Consider the following 23,902-nt stretch of genomic DNA (forward strand, 5'->3'; position numbering starts at 1 on the left):
TTTCTGGCTGGTTAAGACGAATATCACAAGGTCATGGTTGATCTTCCCAAAACAAAGAACAGTAGAACTTGCAGGAAAGCATCCAAATTAGGCCCTTCTGCCATCTAATCGTTTAAAAATACGTTGACTGTTTGTTATGTCCATAGTGTTGGCAAAAACCTTCTATTATCCGATTCTTAATAGCATTAATTTAACATTTGTATAGTACTTTAAATATCGTAAATAACTTTAAAATTTTATGTTACTTAATTCTCATAAGAATCCTTTGAAGTAAGTGTGCATCTTTTGATCATCATCATCAAATTAAAAACGAAATAGGGGCCCGCTCCATGGCTGAGTGGTTAAGTTTGTGCACTCTGCTTTGGAGGCCCAGGGTTTTGCTGGTTCAGATCCTGAGCACGGACCTAGGATCACTCATCAAGCCATGCTGAGGTGGCGTCCCACATAGCACAACCAGAAGGACCTACAACTAGAATATACAACTACGTACTGGGGGGCGTTGGGGAGAAGAAGGAAAAAAAGAAGATCGGCAGCAGATGTTGGCTCAGGTGCCAATCTTTAAGAAAAAAAAGTAATGAAAGTAAAAGTTGAATAAATGATTGGCAAATGCCTTTCTTTTTTAGAAAAATTATGCTTTGTTTTATCTTTGTTTATTTCTTGAAGGAAATCTGCTTACATTTGTTATTTCAAGGTGGTTGTGCTGGGTAGAAATTAGTGCTTGCTTTGTCTTTCCCCAAGGCATACTTTTCTTTCCTACCCAACTTTTGGCTCATCAGGCCATGTCAGGTTGATTCTACTTGGCTGAAAGGTGTTGATGAGCAAGTCCTCATCACCTCATTAGTCTCTAGTCAAATATTGTTTGCTTAGGAGGTAAGTAGCCACTGTCAGCCCCCTGTCAGAATAAGAGAGAATAAAAAGTTGCAGCTGTTTACCTAATGCCATTCTGGACCCAGCAGGGAGAATAAAAATAAATGTTCTCATTTTAAATCGCCCCAGGAAAAAGCCCAGAGCATTATTAACCTGGTACTATATTTTCATTTAGTCACTACTATTAAAATCTCAGGTCCTTGCAAAACAGGATTCAATAGATCATACTGGTTTCTCATAGAAATAGTGTCAAATTATAAACCTTCAAGATTGGCTCAATATACTTTAATAAATTGAACACTGCTCTTGATATCATAAAGATGAAAAGTACTGATTTATGAGAAAATAGCAAAATAACTTTGTATGTAAAACCTGATTAAGCAACAATTAAAAGGAAAATATATTTTATTCAACTTCATATGCCTTTTGAGTCTTGTATGACAATATGAGAGGAAAATAAAGAAACAGAAGACTAAGGCATGTCAGAGTTCAAGCTGGAATGTTTTGAATCCTCACTAAATAATTCAGTAGATTCATGAGACTATGGATAGCATGCATGACTTTAAAGGAAAATAAGTATTTCATCTAGGGCAAAGTAAAATATCCACAAGTAGTAAGTTTTATCATCTTTCTAACAAATCTTACCCTTCTTGATCCCAATTGTTTTATTAGTGCAGGTGAAACCATATACTTGATTTCAGGAATTTTGAGTACCATTCCTATTGTATGTTTTTTTTTATGGGAGCTTTTCTTTTTTTTCTAACATCTCAATTTATGTTTTGCTTTTGAGTAGATCAAACTCTCCCACTTTGCCAATTAATCCTTGAGATTGTCGTAGATAACGGTTCTCAACCATTCAAAAGAAAAAACTTAATTTGCTTTGTTCATGGTTAGAACCCATTTTGTTTTCTAAATACTTGCCTAAATACAGATCCATGGACCCTTGTTGGATCTGTGGAGCTTCTTTTTCCTATCAGCCTTCCTCTGGATGTATTTAGGAAGTAGAGTTTAATATTTTTAAATTCAAATGACAGATTCTGATGCTTAGTGCAGTTATGATGGGAAAGTAATGAGGGAACACAGCCAGTCTGGCTCTTGTTCCCACAGCAGGGAAGATGAAGGGAAAAGAAAGTACCTATACATATACAGTTCCACCTCACTTCTACCTAGGTGTCATTAAATATTAATGCCATTTATTGCTGAATATAGACACTCTATAGAAGCCATTACTGAGAGTTAATTAAGTGACACTGAAAGCTGATCAGAAGGATTAATACAGATTAAGGGCTGAATGGTTGGAATCTACATATCGTATCAAAGAAGAAATGTTTTCTCCAGAGCTTTAAAATTGCATTGAAAATCAATGCATAAGGAAGAGAGAGAAGCTGGCGAATGATTTTTGATAATTATCCCCAAAGTGATAGACTTTGGCCTTTGGCCCATGTAGCTCAATTCATATGATCTCACTCATAAGTAGAAGATAAAAACAATGACAAACAAACACATAGCATTGCAGATTGGATTGGTGGTTACCATAGGGGAAGGGGGGAGAGGGGAGGGCAAAAGGGGTGATTAGGCTCACATGTGAGGGGATGGACTATAATTAGTTTTCGGGTGGTGAACATGATGTAATCTACACAGAATTCGAAATATATTATGATGCACATCCGAAAATAAATAAATAAATTTTTAAAAAATATAGCTGATTTAATTGCTCAGCTGAAGTTGTCTGCTCATTAGGCCTTACCTTGACAATGCATCTATGAGTGACTTCCAAGGTTCTAGACCTCGCAACCTCCACACTTAAAAATTCTCTTTCCTTGCTCACCTCAGTGCTCTTCTCTGGAAGGATAGTGTTAGCCAGTGCGAGAGATCTGGCAGATAGAAAAGGAAATGGAATGTGATTTCGAATCTGGTTATAAGCTGCCAAAGCTGTGCCCTGAGCGAAGGCCAGCTTTTCCATAGATGAAAGGTAGTTCAGTATTGGCTCTCAGCCTACTTCCCTGCAGGCCGAAACTGCCAATTGAGCTGTTTTTGTTTAAAACAGGATATCAGGCTAATTTTATCTTTTTTTTTCTTGTGCTACTTCTTTGTCCAGCTCAGCAATGTGATGTTCCTATTTCTGCTTAAGACTGCATTTCTGAGTGAGGAAATGATGGTCTTATCAACAGGACAAAACGTTCAGTGGGAAACACAGGAAAAGTCATTCTAATCTGGTTGTCCTGCAGTATCTCTTGTGTCCTTCCATAGACATAAAAATTTTAGCAGGGCACATGGCCTTCAAGAATAAAGATGACATTTTCCATTCCCTCTTGCTACCTAGGTGAGGCCTGATGACTGGGTTCTAGCCAATGGGGTATAAGTGGAAGTGATCTGTGACAGCTTCTAGAAGCACCCTGAGAAACACCTGGAGGACACTTTTTGCCCTTGGTCTCCCCTCTTTCCATCCTGTGGTTTGGAATGAGGAGGCTCAGGGCAAACTGTCCCAAAAAGTGCCATTTGGGTGTGTGGATTATGTCAAGCTGAAGACAATCAGGGCCCAGCAGATTCAGGAAGAGCTTTTTACCTCCTCCTTCACTGCCTGAAAGAGTTTAGAGAGGGGGTGGGTACCAGGAAGAGAGCTATTACTGGAGGTAACATTTTCTATCAGAGAGACTTCTGTGCATGGCATGACAAATATTTGTTTACCAAACATTTGCTCTTCTTATCTTCCTGTGAATTGTCTTGCTCTTCTTTGAAGCCCCAGACCCCTTCCCCAGACCTCCTTTTTTTTTTTTTTTTTTTTTTAGCTCAGGATGATATATAAGCCTCCATTGCCTGAGTGCCTGAGAGCCCCATGTCTTTGTGGGGCTCCCATATGTATGTAATTAAATTAGTTTTTTCTCCTGTTAATGTGTCTTATGTTAATTTAATTATTAGGCCTGACAAAGAACCCAGAAGGGAAGAAGGGAAAATTTTTCCTCCCCACTGGGAACATGGATGTGATGGCTGGAGTCCCATCTTGGTCTATGTTCCTGTGGGCCAAACCTAGAAATAAGGGAAGAGAAAGTTATAAGGAGTCTGGGCATTTGAGGTCTTTGTAGAGCTCCTTTGTTGGCTTTGTAGGATGACAAAGGACTTTGCAGGCTGCCTTGCCTGCCCTGAAATTATCAAAATCCAGATTTAGACACATGAGGGGGAATTAAAATTCTAACTTAAGGCTATTGTATTTTGAATTTTCTGTTATTCACAGCTGAAACTAATCTTAATTAATACTTTAAGATTGTTTTGTTTGAAAGTCATTGTTTCTTTTAAAAATTGTTTTATTTAAGAAGTTTTGTTTTACAGTAGTTAATACTTTAGAACAGTTTTGCTTTTTATTTGTGTCCTCCAATTGGTCAGACATGAATAAATGAAGCATGCTCTAAATACACAGAGACTTTTTAAATTTACAGTTTGAAAGTCTATTATAAAGACATTATGGAGCTTTAAAGAATGTTCTTGAAATACGTATATTTTCAAAGGCGGATTTGTTTAAATAGGACACAAATCTAGCTTCTGTGTTGTAATCTAATGCAATTATACATGCCTGACAATGGTCCTTACAAAATTGCTAGCAATAAGAATTTAAATAATACTATTTAATTCAATTAAACATTTTTATTTAAGGTAGGAATTTTTATTTGTAATCCTAAAATTCTCTGACATAGATAACAGTATTTACGTTACCAGAGGCCAAACAAAAGTTTTAAATAGCTTGCATGAAATACAAACTAGAAAGATTTGTATTTTACTATGTTAGGTTGACTAATTTAGTTTCAATCAATAAGCGCCACTTCCAGCAAACAAAGGTGGGTGCATGGACGGAATATTTGTGTCCCCCTAAAATTCATATATTGAAACTCTAACCCTCAGTATGATGGTATTTGGAGATGGGCCCTTTGGGAGGTATTTAGAGTAAGAATAGGTGATGAGGCATCAGGGTGGGGTCTTTGTGATGGGATTAGTGGCCTTGTAAGAAGAGGAAGAGAGAGAGATCTCTCTCTTTTGTACATACACACACCAAAGGAAAGGCCATGAGAGTGTATAGCAAGAAGGTGACCATCTTCAAAGCAGGAAGAGAGTGCTCACCAGAAACCCACCATGCTGGCACCCTGATCTCAGACTTCTAGCCTCCGGAACTGTGAGAAAATAAATGTCTATTGCTTTAGCCATCTAGTTTATTGTATTTTGTTATGGAAGCCTGAGCTAAGACAGTGGGTTGATAATAACACACATAGCCATTACGTGTTAATGTGAATGATGAGTCATTTCAGTGGGACGTTTGTCTTTGCTCCACCATTTCTTGTTGGCAAAGTGTAGTCCATGCTACTTGCTGAATTTTTCTCTTTCTGTAGTCAGGGGTTTTACAGGCAATAATTGGGCTGTACCCATTTTGTATAGTACCATTACTATCAAGTACCCTTGTTTAAGACCTTCTCAGACACTGATTTTTCTGTGACACCCGAGTTACCGTGTACTATAATTCATTTCTCTAAAAATCCTTCTAAGTTCTTTCTTCCATAACTTTAGTCATGTCCACCTTAGTCATCCAAGATGATTGTAATTCTTCAGCCAGTCCTCTCCAGTCTTTCCAGTATATCTCTGGTGTTGTCTCCTTTTTCCCTCCAACCCTTTCCTTAACTTTGAAGTATCCTTTAGAAACCAATAAAAAGGAACAAATGTAGCTCCCGCCTCCTTCAAGATATTCTTCATTTAAAAACTCTGTAGAAATTCATGAGAATGCTTTGAGTTTTTAATAAGCTTTTATGGCTGTGACCTACAAACTCCAATTAAATGTCAACCAGAAAAGAAAGGTGACAATCTCATAAGGGATCATTTTCCTGGTATGGCTTAATTATGATGTTTTATTCATTGTATCACTTTACCTGAGTATATTTATACCTTAATATTGGAAAATTAGCTGATTATACCAATGTCATTTTCAAATTACAGACTATTGTTACAATTTGGTGACACTGACATTTTACAGACATATTTTCCGAATGGTAACAAACCACCAGAGGGTCATGTTATATGAGTGGCTGATGACAAAGAGGATTCAGTTGGTATCTCAAGAGTATTCTTATTTTTGGCCACAATATCAAGATATTGTTAACGAGATGCACTGTTCAGACTTGCACATGCTTCACTGACTGTGTCGCTTTAGGCATGAATTCAATTTTCAAAAGATAGCATAATATAGGAGTCATGCTACCCTGCTGTGACTTTGGACAACTCTTAAGTCAGCTAAATAAACCAACTAAAAATGATTCTGTTGCAGTTTACATGAATTTTAAAGGATATTTAGAGGAGACAAGTTAAAATGTCAGTTTCCTTGTCTATTTTCCTTTTGATAAAATGCTTTTTGATGAACTATCACATGGACTCCTAAGTAGGACTTTCACAATTTTCTGCAGCTTTTTGACCCAGATCTTTCAATGTGAGAATGACTAGATATATGTGTTTATGAGTCTTGAAAACAAATGAAACTAGATTAACATTTTCTGAGTATCTTACAGAGGAATCTTTACATTTTTGGCAAATTCAAATTAATCATCTTTTATACAAAAATATTTTTATGTTAAATTAATTGTGTTTTAAATAATGCTTTTGAGCTTACAACTATCAATCAACACGAGACAATTAAATTTGCAATAGTATTAAACAATGTTTTTCAGAATCAATTTCCAAAGGAAAATTTGACCTATAAAAACCCCTCAGACAGCCAAGATACCTTGTCATAAAAGATCAAATAAGGAACATTCAAAAATCTAAAAAATAGGGGCTGGCCCCGTGGCCGAGTAGTTAAGTTCGCGTGCTCCGCTTTGGTGGCCCAGGATTTCACTGGTTCGGATCCTGGGCGTGGACATGGTACTGCTTGTCAGGCCATGTTGAGGAAGTGTCCCACATGCCACAACTGGAAGGAACCACAACTAAAATATATGACTATGTACTGGGGGAATTTAGGGAGAAAAAGCAGAAAAAAAAAACCTAAAAAATAAATTCAATTAAAGCAAGGTTGAGCACATAAATGTCTCTGATCCTGCTATACCCATTCTTCTCTGAATCTTTGTAGATGTTTTCAAGCCCATTTTATGGAATGAAGTGTGGCTTGACTGTCTTTGACTCTACTTGCCTAATTTAGTAAACCTTATGTCTGTAGTAAAATAAAAAACATGTGAAAGAACACATTGTTGTTCTTCATTTACTAGCCCTTAGCATTCTGATTCAATTAGTCTAAATAAGGAGAGTCCAGGGAAGGCTGAGAGTCTTAAAGTTGTAGCTAAAACTCTCTATCCCTTTCTAAATCAGATTTCATAATTGTATTACTCATGAAATTTCATGATTACTTCTTGTTACTAATTGTTTGACAATTTCAGACTTTCTGTTGTATGTTAATTACAATAAATTTTCACTTGGACTCTGAGAGTTAAATTTTTAGGATCCACATATCATGGTCAAGGAGGAGGAGATTTGGATGTGATATTCACTGGGTCATCATGTGATCCCACTATTAAATATAAAACATTTTCTTTCATGTGGACATTTTCACTGACTCATAGTAGTTTTAATATTTTCAAAAATGTACTTTGCATTTTTTTAACATAGTTAATCTGAAAAAACACTTAATCCTCATATCTCCCACATCCCTAGAATGAAAATAAAATAGAGAGACTAAGTTATTATAACAGAAGTGAGATTTTGTTCAATGAATATCCATTCAATCATGCATTCATTTATTTAACATAGTTATTGAGTACTCACTATGGGCCAGGCAGCACAGATTTCGGCTTTTCCTTAGTAACCTTTTAAACATAGATCTTAGATCTTTAAATTATCTAGTGTAATTCTGAGCATGGAATAGGTTCATGATAAATAGTAGGATAAAAATCCCTCCACAGACAGAACGATGTTCAATAGCCAAGTCTTCATGCCTACACTTTATGTTTATGAACTAACAATTGAGAAAATAAGAGAGGTTAATGATATTCCACTGAATATCTAGTTGTTTAAATGAAATACATTTCTATGAATGTCTGAATTTAGTGTTATTTCTGAAAATTCTGGTTATTTGATTCTACATGAACATACTTTAATAATTTTTAAAAATACAGCTTTTGTATCATGGAAGATATTTTGAATTGTTTTGTGATTAGTCTTGTAGTTTGTTACGAAAAATAAATAGAAAGAAATAGGAAAATTGAGGAGTTTTTCTTTGAAGATGGTTTTCTGCTCTTGAAAACAAAACCAAGTCCATATTTAAATTTAGGGTCCAGATAATTAGTCTGTTTTTACTCTTAGTCATGAACATATTATGAGTCAAATGGTAACTTTACTTTGCACTGGCGACATGACACAGCCAAGTCATTAAGCTTGTCTTCCTCAGTAAGAGAAAAGTGGAACTAAAAATAATTAGATATCCCCACTTCCCACACACGTTACATACACATATACACTTCCTCTGCTTGACTCTAAGCAGGTTATAAGCAAAGGAAAGATAAGCTCAAGCCTCAGAAGAGGGACCAGAGAGGGAAAAGTTGGCTTTACTCTGGACAGGAGCTTTGTGTTGTTAAAAGATCTGAGCCTTGAGGTCAGATTGGGGCTGGTCTTGTTGGCATGTTACACACATCCTGTTAAGATGAAGTTTGGAGGCTCAACATCACTCCTCTGTTCACCTGGGAACAAGAGCAATGAAGACTCTGGTAAGACTGTGATTGTCCAGGGTGAACCTAAAGATTGTCTTTTTTAGTGGCATCTATCTCAATGGGAAGGATGCCCGGACGTATGAAAATTTTGTACCCTGGCTGACTCAGTGTTTTTTCATTTTTATTTTTTCCTCTTTGTGCATACATACAGTGAATAGCTTACTTAACTTTTCAGACCCGTGCATTAAATACTGCTCAATTCTATGAACCGTGCAAATGACTAAAGTTAGATCAGGACTCAATGCACATCATAATCCACATGGAAATCTAGCCAAGTAATCACATCGAAGCCCTTTTGTGCTTATTTCTATGTAACCAAAGTAGGGACCATTTCTGTAGAATATCCTAGATGATCTTTCTTTTCAAGTAAAGTAAATTTGGAAAAAAACAAAAAAGGAGGGGCGTATGAGACAGCTTTGATTTTTTTTTCCCCATCTCTCTGCCCTTTTCTTGTTAATTGTGGCATTCTAATCTAGTTTTAATCTTTGCAAATGTGACCATAATTTCCACAGCTCATAAAGCACCTTTATGGTGGTACGTAGTTGAAAATATGGTTCTAGTCCTTAAAAATACTAACAAAATCCCTTTTAATAGTCCAATTCTGTTAATATATAATATAGAATCCTCTTATTTTCCAAGCAAATATTATGCATTAGACTGCTCTGATGTCTTAAAATATAATTTACTATAAATTAAACTAGCTAGATTCAGAGAAAAGCAAAAGGGGACATTTTTCAACGATTATTTTTATGCTTTGGAAAAATAAAAAAAATTGCCCATCCATATATAGATTGTTTACTTTACATTTCTCTTACACAAATCCATGTATGAATAATTTTAAAAAAACATTGGTTTTGTTATGGTTGATTGCTGGTTGTTTAAATGGCCAATTTGAGTAAGTAAATGGTTTACTCAATATGCTGTGACATCATCCTCAACACAAGGTTCTAAATACATTTTGCCATAGTTGATGTGGTTGGACCCACTGACAATAATGTTAATTGAAAAACTGGCATATATCCAAAAGAAAATTATGGTTAACTAGACTAAAAAGAAAAATTCACATAAATATTACAAACACGATTTTTTTGTTCATTTTGAAACAAACACATTTTTTGAAATGTAGGAATATTAAACTCCACATCATAAAATAACATTATTGAATTGTGCTTTGACAAAAAATCTTGATATGTTATAGCCTTTATTTAACTCAGGAATCAACAAACCTTTTTTTAAAGGATCAGGCACTAAATATTTTAGACCTAGAGGATCATACAGTCTCTGTCACAACTACCCAACTCTGTCCTTACAGCTCAAAAGCAGCCATAGACAATATGTAAATGAATTGGCATAGCTGTGTTCCAACAAAGCTTTACTTTTGGACACTGAAACTTGAATTTTGTATAATTTTCACACATCACAAATAATATTATTTTTATTTTTTTCAACCACTGAAAGATGCAAAATCCACTTTTAGCTCTTAAGCTGTACAAAAACAGGCAGTAGGCAGATCTGGCTCTTGAGCCATAATTTTCTGACTCCTGACATAAATTCTATGCTAACTTTTTTTTTTTGCTGAATAAGATTCACCCTGAGCTAACAGCTGCTGCCAATCTTCCTCTTTCTGTATGTGAGCCACCACCGCAGCACAGCCAGTAATAGATGAATGGCATAGGTCCATGCCCAGGAGCCAACTTGGGCCACCAAAGCAGAGTGCACCAAACTTAACCACTAGGCTGCCAGGGCTGGTCCTATATGCTAACTTTAATCAGTTCTTCTCACAATGACATAAACTCTGGAAACTTGTTAGTTTTCTTTTAATTTTTTCCAAAGCCACATGATTGATTTCATATCATATTCAAAAGTAGATTTATATCATATAGTACGAAAACCATGTAACATGAAAGTTTTACAAAGCATCCTACCAGATTTCTTAATAGAAAAGGACTATTCATATTTCCTATGGTATTCTTTTCACCTAGCATCTGTTTTTGAAATTAGGTGAGGCCCTGACTGATTTGGCACCATTGTAATGTATGGTTGTTTTAGTCTCAAGGAACAGTAATGAGACACACAAATCAGTGAACAGACCTTGAAAGGTCAACACTACACAATTTAAGGAAAAGAAAGTTGGTTTTCCTTGGTAAAGAAACTAATATAAATTATAATTAAATATTAAAATTAGTTTTCTACGTTTTGCAACTTTTTTTCAAGTGATACTAATAGTTTCTAATAATGAAATTTATTTCTCAACATCTGGTTAAAATCAAGGAGAAAATAAATCCATCCATTGGAAATGAAAATTAAAACTTTCAAGTGCTTACTGCTCAAAATAATTATCCAGTAGTGTTAGGAAATTTAATATCCCAAATAGAAGTTTCTGTGGGTATAATATTAGTACTTATTAGTTAATTTCCTTATTTTTCATCCACTCAAGTCAGTGTGGGAGGTGAGTCCTCCAAGTAAGATGACTATAATTCAGATTGAATCTAATCTTGGAAAGGTTACAAACCTGGGCCCTCCAGTGGTTTCTACAGATTTTCACCAGGTGAAAAATCTGTTCAGGCATTTGTTCCTGCACAAGGTCATAAACTGTAAACAATTTACTCTACATGTTAATTTAGATTATTTTCGTACAATTCTAGAAGTTAGACTCTAATAAATTTTAGTGCTGAATGACTCAGACAGACAAAATATTAGTGTGGATGGCTAGAAGTAGGAAGCAATGTAGTCTTTAATTTAGTGAACCAATCATTGATCCTGATTATCTCAGGTCATTAAAAGCTCTTTGAGGGGCCAGCCCCATGGCCGAGGGGTTAAGGTGGTGCGCTTTGCTTTGGCAGCCCAGGGTTTCGGCAGTTTGGATCATGGGCCTGGACCTAGCATCGCTCTGCAAGCCATGCTGGTGCAGCATCCCACATAGCACAACCAGAAGGACCTACAACTAGAATGGACAACTATGTACTGGGGGGCTTTGGGGAGAAGAAGAAAATGAAGAAGGAGAAAAGAAGATTGGCAACAGATGTTAGCTCGGGTGCCAATCTTAAAAAAATAAAATAAAATGGCTCCACTAAAGTCAATTTAACAAAAAAAAAAAGCTGTTTGGACATAGACACACACTCTTATACTTGACAGCACATGTTTATAAAAAAAATGACTGAAACCACCCCAGGTTCAGTTTGGTTGTCTGCTATGGACTGAATTGTCTCCTCTTCAAATTCACATGGTGAAGCCTTAATTCCCAATGTGATGGCATTTGGAGATGAAGCCTTTGAGAGGTAATTAGGTTTAGATGACGTCATGAGAATGAGGCCCTTGTGATAGGATTGGCGCCCTTATAAAGAGAGACAACAGAGAGCTTGCTCTCTCTCTCTCTCTCTTTTTATGCGAACACACAGCAAGAAGGTGGTCATCTGCAAGCCAGGAAGATGGCTCTCACCAGACACCAGCCATACTGGTACCCTGATCTTGGACTTCCCAGCCTCTGGAGGCTTGAGAAAATAATTTCTGTTGTTTAAGTCACCCAGTGTGTGATATTTTGCTATGGCAGCCTGAGTAGGCTCATAGATTATCTCTTTCAGATTTTACAGGTAAAAAATAGATTTAGTTATAAATTTCAACATAATTCAAGAAAAGCAATTGCAGGACTCTGAGAGTCCTTATTTATTCCCATTTGGTGCCTGTCTGCAGTTTAGGCTAATGGGAGGGAGTACCTCAAAACAAGTTCTTCTGTCCAGTACAATTTGTTCACACAGATGCAGGGTATACATGAGGAGATGAAAAACCAATACACTGCACACTTTTTTCACTGAAATTTGTGTACATATAAATAAAATTATTTGTTTTTTATTTTGTTCTCAAATGACATTGATACCTGCTTTAATTTTCCACTTTACTTTCACTATGATCTGTGATGTAAGAAATAGTGAAATGCATAATTATGCTACTCTGTCTATATCACTAAAAATTAATGTATTTATATAGGTTATAGAAAATGATTATGCTTTTTGGGGGAAACTTAAGCAAATTTTAAAATAACTGCTTTTGTCAGAAATAATAAACTGGCAATTTCGCTAAGTACCTGGCTTTAGGAAAAGATATGATTTCTGGTTCTATTAAAATGGCGTTTGAAATTCAAAAGATCACTTTAGTTTAGCAGAAATTTATGGGATACTTACTATTGGCAGTGCACTGGATAAATAATGTTATTGTCTGTTTGAATTCCATATAGGATTTTATTTTTAAAAAAATATCGATAGGTTATACATATGGCTTTTGTTTGTTTTTTAGGAGAAGTAGGTTTGGAAGGAAACGGAAATGATCAAAACTGATCCTGGTTTTCTCAGAGTGAAAATATTGTGAAGTTATTTTTATGGATTATTTTAGATACTCTAAGCTAAGTTAACTGATGATATAATGTTTCAAAAATTATTACTAATATTTAATGATGTGAGAAAATGACCTTACATTGTTAAGTGAAAAATGGTGAAAGAACACGCAGCTATTTTTATATTCACATTTTCTAGACTGAATATGTGTTATTGTTCTATTCAGCAATCCCACCAATAAATATTATTAAAAATGGATCGTTTAGGCAATCCTCATCATGGACAAGTTGTGTGGGAGCTGGAGTATATTTTCCCCCTGAAATAATATTATTCACGGTGTGTGGTTTTCAGGACTTTCATAAAGCCTATATAACCCATACTTTCTATACTATTCACACTCTAGACTAGCCCTTTCCAAAATAACTTTCTGCAGTGATGGAAATGTCCATATATCTATGCTATCCAATGAAATGTGGCTAGTACAACTGGGGAATTTAATTTTAATTAAAATTTAAATATGAAAACTGTAGTAGTTTTCAGAGTACTGTTTTCCACTAGCCTTGAGATATCTATTGGAATTTCTTCACCCAAATCATTAATTTTGCCAAGAGCAGTTCAAAAACATCAAACCAATGTTAATTTAGTACAACAAACCAGGAGGAGACTCAATAAATAACATTTTTAAACTTGTGTGATTAGAGGACATTTCCTAGACTTAAATCAATACTCTAGTATTAAAGAGTTTGACTTTAAATATTTTAATATAGTTATTTACTTATTTTATAGTTATTATCCTGGCCTCATAAAAGAACTGAGGAGATCCCAACACATTAAATGATCTCATTTTTCTTATATTTTGAATTCAACCCATAACCCTTTTTAGAAGGTGCATTAGACTGTGCATTTCTTAATTAAGCAAGGACATGCTATTAATATGGCATGTATGACTTTGGCTACATAATGTTATTAGTGTTGGTGCAAACATATAGAGATATTTAGTGTAAAATATTATACATTATGTTGACCATGTACCCTGGTGCATGTTGTTTGAATTGCCATTTATATCAATTATATTTAAAGGAAATTAATTGATTAATTTATCCCACAACTTAGTATGGAGACAGTTTTACTAGCAAAGCTAAGGATTTATAGCACCCAGAGTACCAAATTAGAGAAGGAAAGGAAAGAGAAGCTGCTTAGGAAGTGAGAGAAGATGATCAGACAGCTGGGAAGGAAACACAAGTGCCCAGATCTCCTCAGTGCTAGTTGAAAGGAGAATATATTTCACTCAAATTGTGTGTGGGAAGGCATTTATAGTAATTCAATCTGGTGCCAGTTTATCTTCGGGAAGAGTGTAGAGGAACATGAGATGACGTGATAAGGAAAAGGTTGAGTCAGGATTTCCTTTTCCCCCACATATTTAAACTCTGTGGAAATTCCCTCCAAATCCAATGGTGTGTCATGAAGGCCAGAAATTAAAGAAGCCTTGATTTATTATCTAATCTCCAAATACACAGTACTTTCCAGATGAAAAGAGAGATCTATTAATCAGTTTCAGAAGGCTAAATCAACTTTTTTGGTAACAGAACTTAGTGTGAAATTTTTGTGTTATCAGATATGTGCAATTACATGAATGGTTTTGAGATGCTAGATAAAATATTTTTCCTGAATTGTCAAATATGAGCAAAGTGAAAAAGTCTTAAGATGATTTTCAAAATTCTTTGCACCCTGTAAGTGCCAATCAACTGATGTTTCTGAGCACAGAGCAATAAATCAACTCGATTCAGGAAACATGAATGAAATTAAATTCAGTTGGCATATTTTGATTTTCTTAGAATGATTTATCATTCTTTTCTATTTTTAATATAGGAATATGTATAGAGCATGGAAGAGAAATTAGACATTTAAAAAATCTCATATTCAAATCTCTCTGTATGTATCTATAATAATGATAGATAACCCAATTTTCACATCTGGCAATTTATTATAGACTTTTTTTTTCTTATTGACTGGCTACTAAGTTATTTCCCTAACACACTCTCAGGAAAATCTTCATGGGGAGAAGAGACATTTTAGATACCACTCTAACTAACTGATTTGTGCTTAAAAAAACAAAACAAAAGACCTGACCACCTTAATTTAGTTCATTTTGTCATCCAATTGTATCATCTTTTCTTGCATGAAATATGGCATACACATTTTTCTCTTTTGGTCTTGGCCAGCGCCTGCCTGAATTAGTGCACGCACTTCCCCGATCAGGCTCATCACCTCCATTGCCACCTCAACAAGGCAAATCCTGATTGACGTCAAGATCTAAGAGTTGGGTTCTAGAAAAAAGTAAGCCTCATTTTCCTACAGGCTTTCTTAAAAATTGTCATTTTTAGTCCATTCATTTCATTCTTTTATTATTTTCTCAGAACCAGAGTATGACTTTCAGGTATTTTAAACAGGAATTTGGAGAAGACAACTTAAAAACCCAAAAGAGAGATGAATAATATCTATCAACTATCATTTACTTCATTTGGATATTTTCCATGAAGTAATTAATTAACTGACTTTAGAAAGTGTAGTACAAGCAAAAAACATCCTATACTCGGTGGCACAGTCGCCCTCAAGTCTGCAGATCTTGGGCTAATCCCACACTGAGATGCCAGTCATTGGCAAGATTTTCCTCCTTTTCAAGGTCCTGTTTAACTGAAGACGTTGTACATGCTCCTCCTTTCCTGATTACTGCCTAAACTTGAGCTCAGTGATCACTGAGACCCTTATCTCCTGTGTTTTCCCTCCATCTGAACAGTCACTGCTGCCTTTCTTCTTCTCCATCATTTGCCTTGACTCATTTCACCCTGCGGTGTAAACCTGTATCTTGAACCCATGGTCCTACAGCTGTCTGTGCTGTCATTATTCACATAGGGTTTTCTCAGCTAGGCTCTCCACATATCTAGAGCCAAGTAAAATCTTTTCATAATCATAAAAGTCAAATGATCTTGTTGTCTTCATGTAGATATGACTGATGAATATAAAAATTTAAAAGTTTCCCTCTAACATATGCATTTTGTCTCTACAGTTATTTAGTTCTTATTTCACATTAGAATCTCTTGTGAGAGTAAATGAAAAAGCACTTCCACATTGTAAATTTAAAATGGAGCCTCAATAATGAGAGGAAGGAAAATCTCATCATCTTAGATATAGTGAACACAGGGTACAGTCGTCAAACTAATTAAAACCCAAGCGGAATGAAGAGACGCTGGAAGGATACTTCGAAAGCTGGGAACAGTCGTTTCCCAGTGGAATGTTGGGAAGGGAACCAGGCAGAGAGGGTCAAGGATGGCAGAGGGATTTTTACCATGTATGTGATTATATTGTCTGGATTTGGAACCATATGAATGTATTAACTATTCAAAAATTGAAAGGAAATAAAAAAAGCATAAACTGTCTGACAAGACATGATCTTCTCTTTCCTTAGCCTGCTGTTTCTTCTGTTTGCAACTGCAATATTGTGAAACATTAGGATGTCAGTTTCTGTGTCTTGATCAATGGTGACAATGGGACTGCTCTAAGTCATAACCTTAGTGATATTAGAAAAGTGTCAACTTTGCCTACAACACAGAAGAGAGTTTGAATGGTCAGATGTAGGAGCCTCAAGTCAGGGCATTGTTATAAGAAGTGAAGGGAATAGAGAAATAGTCTCAATTTAACAGCCGTGAGTTCTAGAGAGAGAGGAAGAAACCACGAAAGTGTTGTCTAATGATATGTACAGAAGCTTCTAGAACTTGTATCTTAAATGTTAGATGTAGTCCCCCAACCAGCCCCCACAAGGCACTAAAACTTCAATTCTATCTCCAGTGCTTTAAAACAAGTCCATGTTTAATGGGCCAAGTCTGGCCTGCCATCTGTTTTTGTAAACAAACTTTTATTATAACACAGCTAAGCTCACTTGTATACATATTATCTATGGCTATGTTTGCAATAATATGGCAGAATTGAGTAATTGTGATAGAGACCATACGGTCTTCAAAGCCTAAAATATTTACTGACTGGCCCACTACAGAAAAAAATTTGCCCCCCTCCTGCTCTGAAAGAATAAAATTTTTCTGCATAGCATGGCATCACCAAGCAGTTGATATCATTAACTGCTGGGCACAGACTAAACATTTCCACATAGGCTTCCATTCCTATAATCTGGAAGTGTTGTCCTGCACACAAGAAAGAGGAAAGAAAAGAAAGAAGGGAGGTGGAGAGAAATGAAGGAAGAGGGAACAGAAGAGCGTTGTGTTGGTCCAGGTTACCAAAGAAACAGTCTCTGAGATGGAGATTTGGTTGCTAAAAGTTCACTGATGAATGCTGTCAGGAACACTAGTGAGGCAGTGAGAAGAGCAAGATTGGGCAAATGTAGAAGCTGAACTGCAATGCATGGCCTCCCTTCCTGCCACTATGTCTACTCTATGATATGCCCATTGTGCCAGCATTGGAGCTGCCATCATATAGGCTGGGTGATGACAACTGGCCCAGTCATTCTATCTACTTGGTTGTTTAACACCTCTTCAGTGGTGGATGCCCTCTGGTCGGTGATATAAGATCTCCACACTTCATGTCCACTTGCATACGTCCATTCTTATGTGTCTTCCATATTTCCTTGTCTCAATATTCTAATCTTCTCCTACCAGGAGCCTGTCCAACTAGCCAAACCATTAACCACTAACTTGGGGACAATATATATTTTTCCTGCAGGCTATTTTCTTTTTCAAAGTGAATGATTAGATGAAATAATAAAAGCTCTGCCTATTGAAAGATTTCTTTTCACTGATGTCTTTCAGGGTCACCCTGGGGGAAGGAGACCATAGTGCTACAACAGTCCATTTTTGATTTGTACTCACTTACCAAGCCAACTCATTTCTTAATCCAAATAAGACTTTTAGGCTTTCCATCATTTAGTTTTAAGGACATCCAATTGGCCATGAGTGTGAGCTGAGGGAGAGGCACTGGTGCACTGAATGGAGATAGAAGGGGCTTTGGGTCACTTGCTCATGCAGCTTTCTTGCACTTTACGGCTTGTACCTCTTCCCATTTGTACAACTTCTGCTGGATCTGCCTGACCATAAGACTTTATAAGTTTGGTAGAATCTAGTTGCTAGGGGACCGGTCCGACTGCATGATCTCTCGATATCTCATGGTACGGTGCTCTGTTTCTACTAAGACCCAGAAGCAGGCCAAGACTTGACTTTTAGAACGATGTGTAATTCTCTGCTGTAGATCTCCTGGCCTTGCTAAGGAATCCTAGGTGTCTACATTGTGATTCTCCTCTTGGGGTTTGCCATAATCTCTACATGACATCTTTTCTATCACAGACACATAAAGCCATATTTTCTTCCATGTCTTCTGACCAAGCAGTAGGGCAACTTGCGACACAACCTGGTCTTGCTAAAGAGACCTTTCCTATTCTGAGCTCACTGAAATGTAACAGTCTTCCATATGACTGAGTCAATGGGTCAGAAACGGAAGACTACCAGGCATTGTGCTTTCTTTCTCAAGGTAGAAGTGGCATATGCAATAATTTGTCCTTTATTTTGCAATGAATGTTTGGGTACGTCCCAGACCACTGGACCCCTAAAACTTCACTGATGTGGTGTGTCTTTGTATCATCACATGTTTCATCTCCCAGCCTCTGAAGTGCTTGTGTCTTATCAAGGCCTTTAATGTTTAGCCCCTTCTTGCTCATCCAATCTGATTGGCATGATATAGCTGACCAATGTAATATTCTCAAGAATGTCCAGATATAGGGCAGAATATGTTTCCATATGTATTTTTTTCATTCAAATAAGGTTTTTATTTTTAATTTGCAAAATAGATAATAAATTATAAAAATGACATCTGTTCTAATGTTTTAATTTTTTTGTAGTTTAGTTGAATTGTAATAAAATAGAAAAATATTTTGCATAGAGCCTATTGAATCCAATAGGAACTGTAGCTAAAGAGTGCCATCCTTGGACTCTGTAAAAAGGGCTCCTTCCCTGAGCCCTACATTGTGGAGGTTCACTGGCCACAACCTACTCCAGAGGCTGAGGAGTCTGCGTGGCCATAGGGATGTGCCCACACGGATATCACCATCCCCATCCCCCAGATCATGCTGTAGCTTCTGGGATCTTGGAATTTCCTACCCAAACAGCCCTGAACACATTTCTAGACTCTTTGTGGACTCCGTCTCTGATTCTCTCTTCCTAGGCTTTGCTCTTCTTTGTCTTTTGAGAGGATTAAAAATTAAGTATTTTCTTTAACATAGAATTGTTTAAAACAGAAAAAAAAAATACTTAAGGAGGTATTCTATTTGATCTCCAGTTTGGCGGGGGGGGGGGGGGGCGTGTTGCGCTGTTTCGATGAAACTGTAGTGAAGAAGCTTATTCCAATTTTTCAGTTTCAGAAGAAGTTTCCCTTCTCCTTGCTTAGGGACAGCGTGACACAGTGCTTGACCGCATGTCTGGGTTCCAGATGCCCCTGCACACTCCTCAACGTTTTCCCAGGGCAAGTTAATACCTATTCTGCCCCTGTTCCTTTGAAATAGAGACAGAAGCATGTTAGAGCTGGTGTGTGTTGATTGATATGGATAATTTACATATAAATAATATATAAGATGCACTACATACTTAATTTATATAAATTATGGTCATTCTCATTGTTTAGAGATTTAAATATTGTTTTATAATTACATAGTGATTATCAAACATTGAGAGCTCCTATTTGGGTTGCTTTGAATAGTTTCTCTCGCAGAAGCATGCACAAGAACATTAATAAATATACTTCAATGTTGATGATGCTGATGCTGATTGAGGAAGATATGCTTCAGCATTTTTTGCATCCTCTTCTGGAAGGTGTAATTATAGCAGACAAAGAGCTCTCTTTGAAAGAATGTGATGTATTGCTTGTAACTTGCAACAAAACTATGTAATTATTCTCACAGTTATTTAAATGTAAGGATTTGTTCCCTTGAAGCCTGAAAACCCATCTGTGCCTGAGTCTCATTTCCCTGATGTTAAATGCCATAGCGCCCAATATTGGCATCTTTTAAACTGCAGAAGCAATATTCAAATTATAGCAGTTTGCATTAGCTAGAAACTTAAAGCCATCATTTATATTCCTTGAGTTTTTCTAAGCTTGTTTCCCGAACTCCCCCATGTACATCCAACAAACTCACCTTGTCTATTTTGTAAGACGGCCTTTATTCCCTGATTAGTCTCACTTCCTGAGATCTAACTCTTAAAATTACCTGGAGATCTCTTGGTGTGAGTTGTAAGCACAAGGTAAACAACATCAAGACATAATATGACCACCATACTTTATTCATTTTCTTCCTCTCAGAACAATTTTTAATATCTGGGCCCTAAACAAAACAAATCGAACAAAGAACTCTAGTCTCACTATAAGACACTTCAGGACAGATGTTTTTCATAAAAGAAACCAAGATCCAAATTTTTCCTTTAGTCTCTTCCGTGAAGATTATCGGTAAATTAAAGCTAAGGCTAATGGTAACCGTAGATGGCTACATGGTGGTCCAAGCGTGGTGATGGGGAAAAGTGAGAAGTTGGAATGATCGTCAATTTGTGCTGCTTTTAGTTTCCGTCATTTTCCCTGCTCTTAGCATCCGAAATATATTTTCCTACTATCATTTGGAAAGAAAATAGCAACTACTCCACCAAGATGCTTGTAATTTCTCAAGCAAGATGTCCCATTTCCTCCTTATTTGCTCCCAACTCTGCATGAGATTTTCAGAATATGTTCACTTATATCTCCTACCCTCCCTGCCTTTTCTCCTGAGGGGAGCTTTAGAAAGTTAATATATCCGCCCCACCATTGACCCCAGTCCTTTCTTTGCTTAAATGGTTCCAAACTGTTAGTTCTATAACATCATTAGAATTTCCACTATACTATATTTCATCTGTGTCAAGGATTTTATTTAAATTTGTGTTGACCATCCAAGATAGTCTATTTTGTCCTTTTTATTTATTTATTTATTTTTTCCTTTTTCTCCCCAAAGCCCTTCTAGTTGTGGCATGTGGGACGCCGCCTCAGTGTGGTCTGATGAGCAGTGCCATGTCTACGCCCAGGATTTGAACCAACGAAACACTGGGCCGCCTGCAGCGGAGTGCGCGAACTTAACCACTGGACCACGGGGCCAGCCCCTATCTTGTCCTTTTAAGATTACTTATCTGTATTTATTCATTATAAGCAAAAACTGGGCAAGACTTTGAAATGTACTGGGTACCCTGACAAGCTCTTCCATCTGGGTTATCTCTGTCTTTGTCTCTGAGTAGGCTGTTTCATAACTCTGCAGAGAGAGATGTTCATTTGTAGAAAACTGAGAGGAATGCAAATAATTTCTTTCAATAGAAATGCAAATTGTGTGTGATGGAATGCAATTAGATATTTCCCTGAGAATATTAACGAGTTTTGCCAGTCTCTCATCTCTCTGTAAATTCATTTCAGCATCCCTGTTTTAACTATAAACGTGTGTTACTTTGAGTTCCCTCTTTAACTATGTGACATTTTTCTGTTTTCCTCATTAATTAATTAAACAGTAATAATTATTAATTGATTAAAACTTTGACATGTTCATTTTAAATTTGTGTGAAATTGATGGTTTTGCGTTTTTTTTTGGAAAATAATTTTTTATGATCCTTTCCCAACGCTTTGACCTGGTTCTCTAGAAACTTACCCAGCCCATCAGAGAAAAATCCTACTCCAGTCCTCTCCACTGGAATCCACCAGAGGCTACACCTTTTCCTGTGCTCGACTGCTCATAGACCCCAATAGCAGCTTTAATCAGGAGTAGCAGACAGTTGGAGTTGGGAGTCAGAAGAGGGGAGCTATCTTCAGATTGCCTATAACCCAGAATCCTCTCCTCTTTCATTAGTTTTAATAGGCACTCCTGGGTCCTTGATTATTTATATTTCAAAAGGAGATGATTTCCCACAAGGAAAGTGTATCTGGTTAATATCTTCAAAACCTGTTGACCAATCTTTACTTTAAAAGAAAATTGAATCAATTTTTGGACTGGGGGATTTGTACATAGAACACAGAGCTGAAAGGAACCTTAAGATTTTATAGAGCCAGAGTCCATGTCCAGATGTATTTACGTGTCCTGTGTAAAAATTATTGTCATTGTTTAAACATGTCCTGTCCAGTCTCAATTTTTAACTTTCCTTGCTAGAACTCTTTTTCTCTCGTTTGTTTTCTCTTTTTTAACCTATGTTTTTCTTTATACTTCTTAAATGGTTCACCGTGCAGATTTGATCACTGAGGAAAAGCACCCCATGAAGTTACATATTTTTGGAAAAAATATGCTTTTAAAAACACATTTTCAGAAATAATATTTATTATGTAACATGTGATTTATCTTTTAAAAAGGCCCTATATCATCTAATGCTTATGTACCTTATTTTATTTTTTTATTTACCTATATTCTGAAAATTTCTAAAATGTTATTTAATATTTCCAGTTAGTCAACCTCTATATCAGATTCCTTTCCTAGCTTTGAAATAAAAAGTAACCAAGGACTAAAGACTTCAGGGACTAAATTTATAACTGCTTTCAAAGCAAACTTTACATAAGATTAGGTTTTATGCTATGGGTCATGTCTCTTTGACTCACTATGTCTTGTCAACCCTCTCAGGGTGCAAGTTTAATGAAGGCAGATTCTATCATTTTAGTTCCTTAGAATTATACAGACTGAGGTTTGATTCCTCTCTGTAGCACATAAGAGCTATGCCTTCTGCTCTGTGAACTAGGACAAGACAATCTAACACTTTTAAATATATAACATGGATAAGAGTAAGTGGATTGCACAATTGCTGTGAAAAATAACAGATAATATACAATGTCTGGCATTAATATTGGCTCTTATTAATATTGGCTCATGTACTGACTTACATGGTAGGTGCTAAATAAAAGATGGAATGAAAGAATCTTGGACTGGCATTAAAATGTTATAAACTAATATTTGGAACTCTATCGTTCCTTGTCTTCGACAGTCATTAGTGTGACTAGGACACATCAACTTGAAATCATTTAAAGGACACAGTTCTTATACTTTGTGTAACTGGCCATCGGAACCAATATAAATAAAACATACTGTTGCTGATGCATACTTTAGACTTTTATGCTGACACTAATTTGGCTCTACAATTGTTTTTTTTTTTAAAGATTGGCACCGCAGCTAACAACTGTTGCCAATCTTTTTTTTTTCCCCTCTGCTTTTTCTCCCCAAATCCCCCCAGTACATAGTTATATATTTTAGTTGTGGGTCCTTCTAGTTGTGGCATGTGGGACGCTGCCTGAATGTGGCCTCATGAGCGATGCCATGTCTGTGCCCAGGATCCGAACCAGTGAAACCCTGGCCCCCGAAGTGGAGCGCGCGAACTTAACCACTCGGCCACCGGGCCGGACCCTGACTCCACAATTTTAAAGCTATATTTATGGTTAAATAACTTCCATCATTGTATGTCAATGTCACTAGAAAACTGATAAAATCTACAATTTCTAGGTTATTGATTGGAATGATCTTTCTTGTGTAATTATAAATTCCCTGTATGAGATTTCTTTGGAAAACATAAGATTTCAGTTGTCTTGTGTGATCCCTGCTACCATTTAAGTACTCAATATCCCTTTGCCCTGCTTAGTAATAGAAACCTGATTTTTTTTCAGTATATTAACGTGGAGTTAAAAACGTTAAAAAAAATCCATTTGCACAAATATCAGTAATCTGTTGCTGAAACAAAATGTTCTGTGAGGAAAAGCTATTAAATAAGACAAATTTAAATGCATTACATTAAAAAACCCAACTAATACCTTAAATGTAATTAAGACACAGTAAAATGCCTATCCATCCATTTGTATATATGAGTGTATGGGTGCACGTAACAAACTATCATGGTGGGATGTAAAATGTTTGGAACATCATTCCATTCAAAAATAAATGCTGTGAAGAAA

The 23,902-nt window shown here is 36.3% G+C and overlaps 2 long non-coding RNA genes across 2 annotated transcripts in view; one reads left to right on the forward strand and one right to left on the reverse strand.

The window, feature by feature from the left end:
• The window catches only part of LOC138921842 (uncharacterized), a 76,637-nt gene extending 73,878 nt beyond the window's left edge, over nucleotides 1–2,759 (reverse strand). The window contains exon 1 of the long non-coding RNA XR_011434731.1: nucleotides 2,615–2,759. This is a non-coding gene — a long non-coding RNA (uncharacterized lncRNA). The remainder of the gene's footprint in view (nucleotides 1–2,614) is intronic.
• Nucleotides 1–21,536, forward strand: part of LOC138921843 (uncharacterized) — a 120,956-nt gene extending 99,420 nt beyond the window's left edge. Inside the window, exon 2 of the long non-coding RNA XR_011434744.1 lies at nucleotides 20,952–21,536. This is a non-coding gene — a long non-coding RNA (uncharacterized lncRNA). The remainder of the gene's footprint in view (nucleotides 1–20,951) is intronic.
• Nucleotides 21,537–23,902: the final 2,366 nt, after the last annotated feature.

Source organism: Equus caballus, chromosome 2, assembly GCF_041296265.1.
Source record: "Equus caballus isolate H_3958 breed thoroughbred chromosome 2, TB-T2T, whole genome shotgun sequence".
NCBI classification, from domain to species: domain Eukaryota; kingdom Metazoa; phylum Chordata; class Mammalia; order Perissodactyla; family Equidae; genus Equus; species Equus caballus.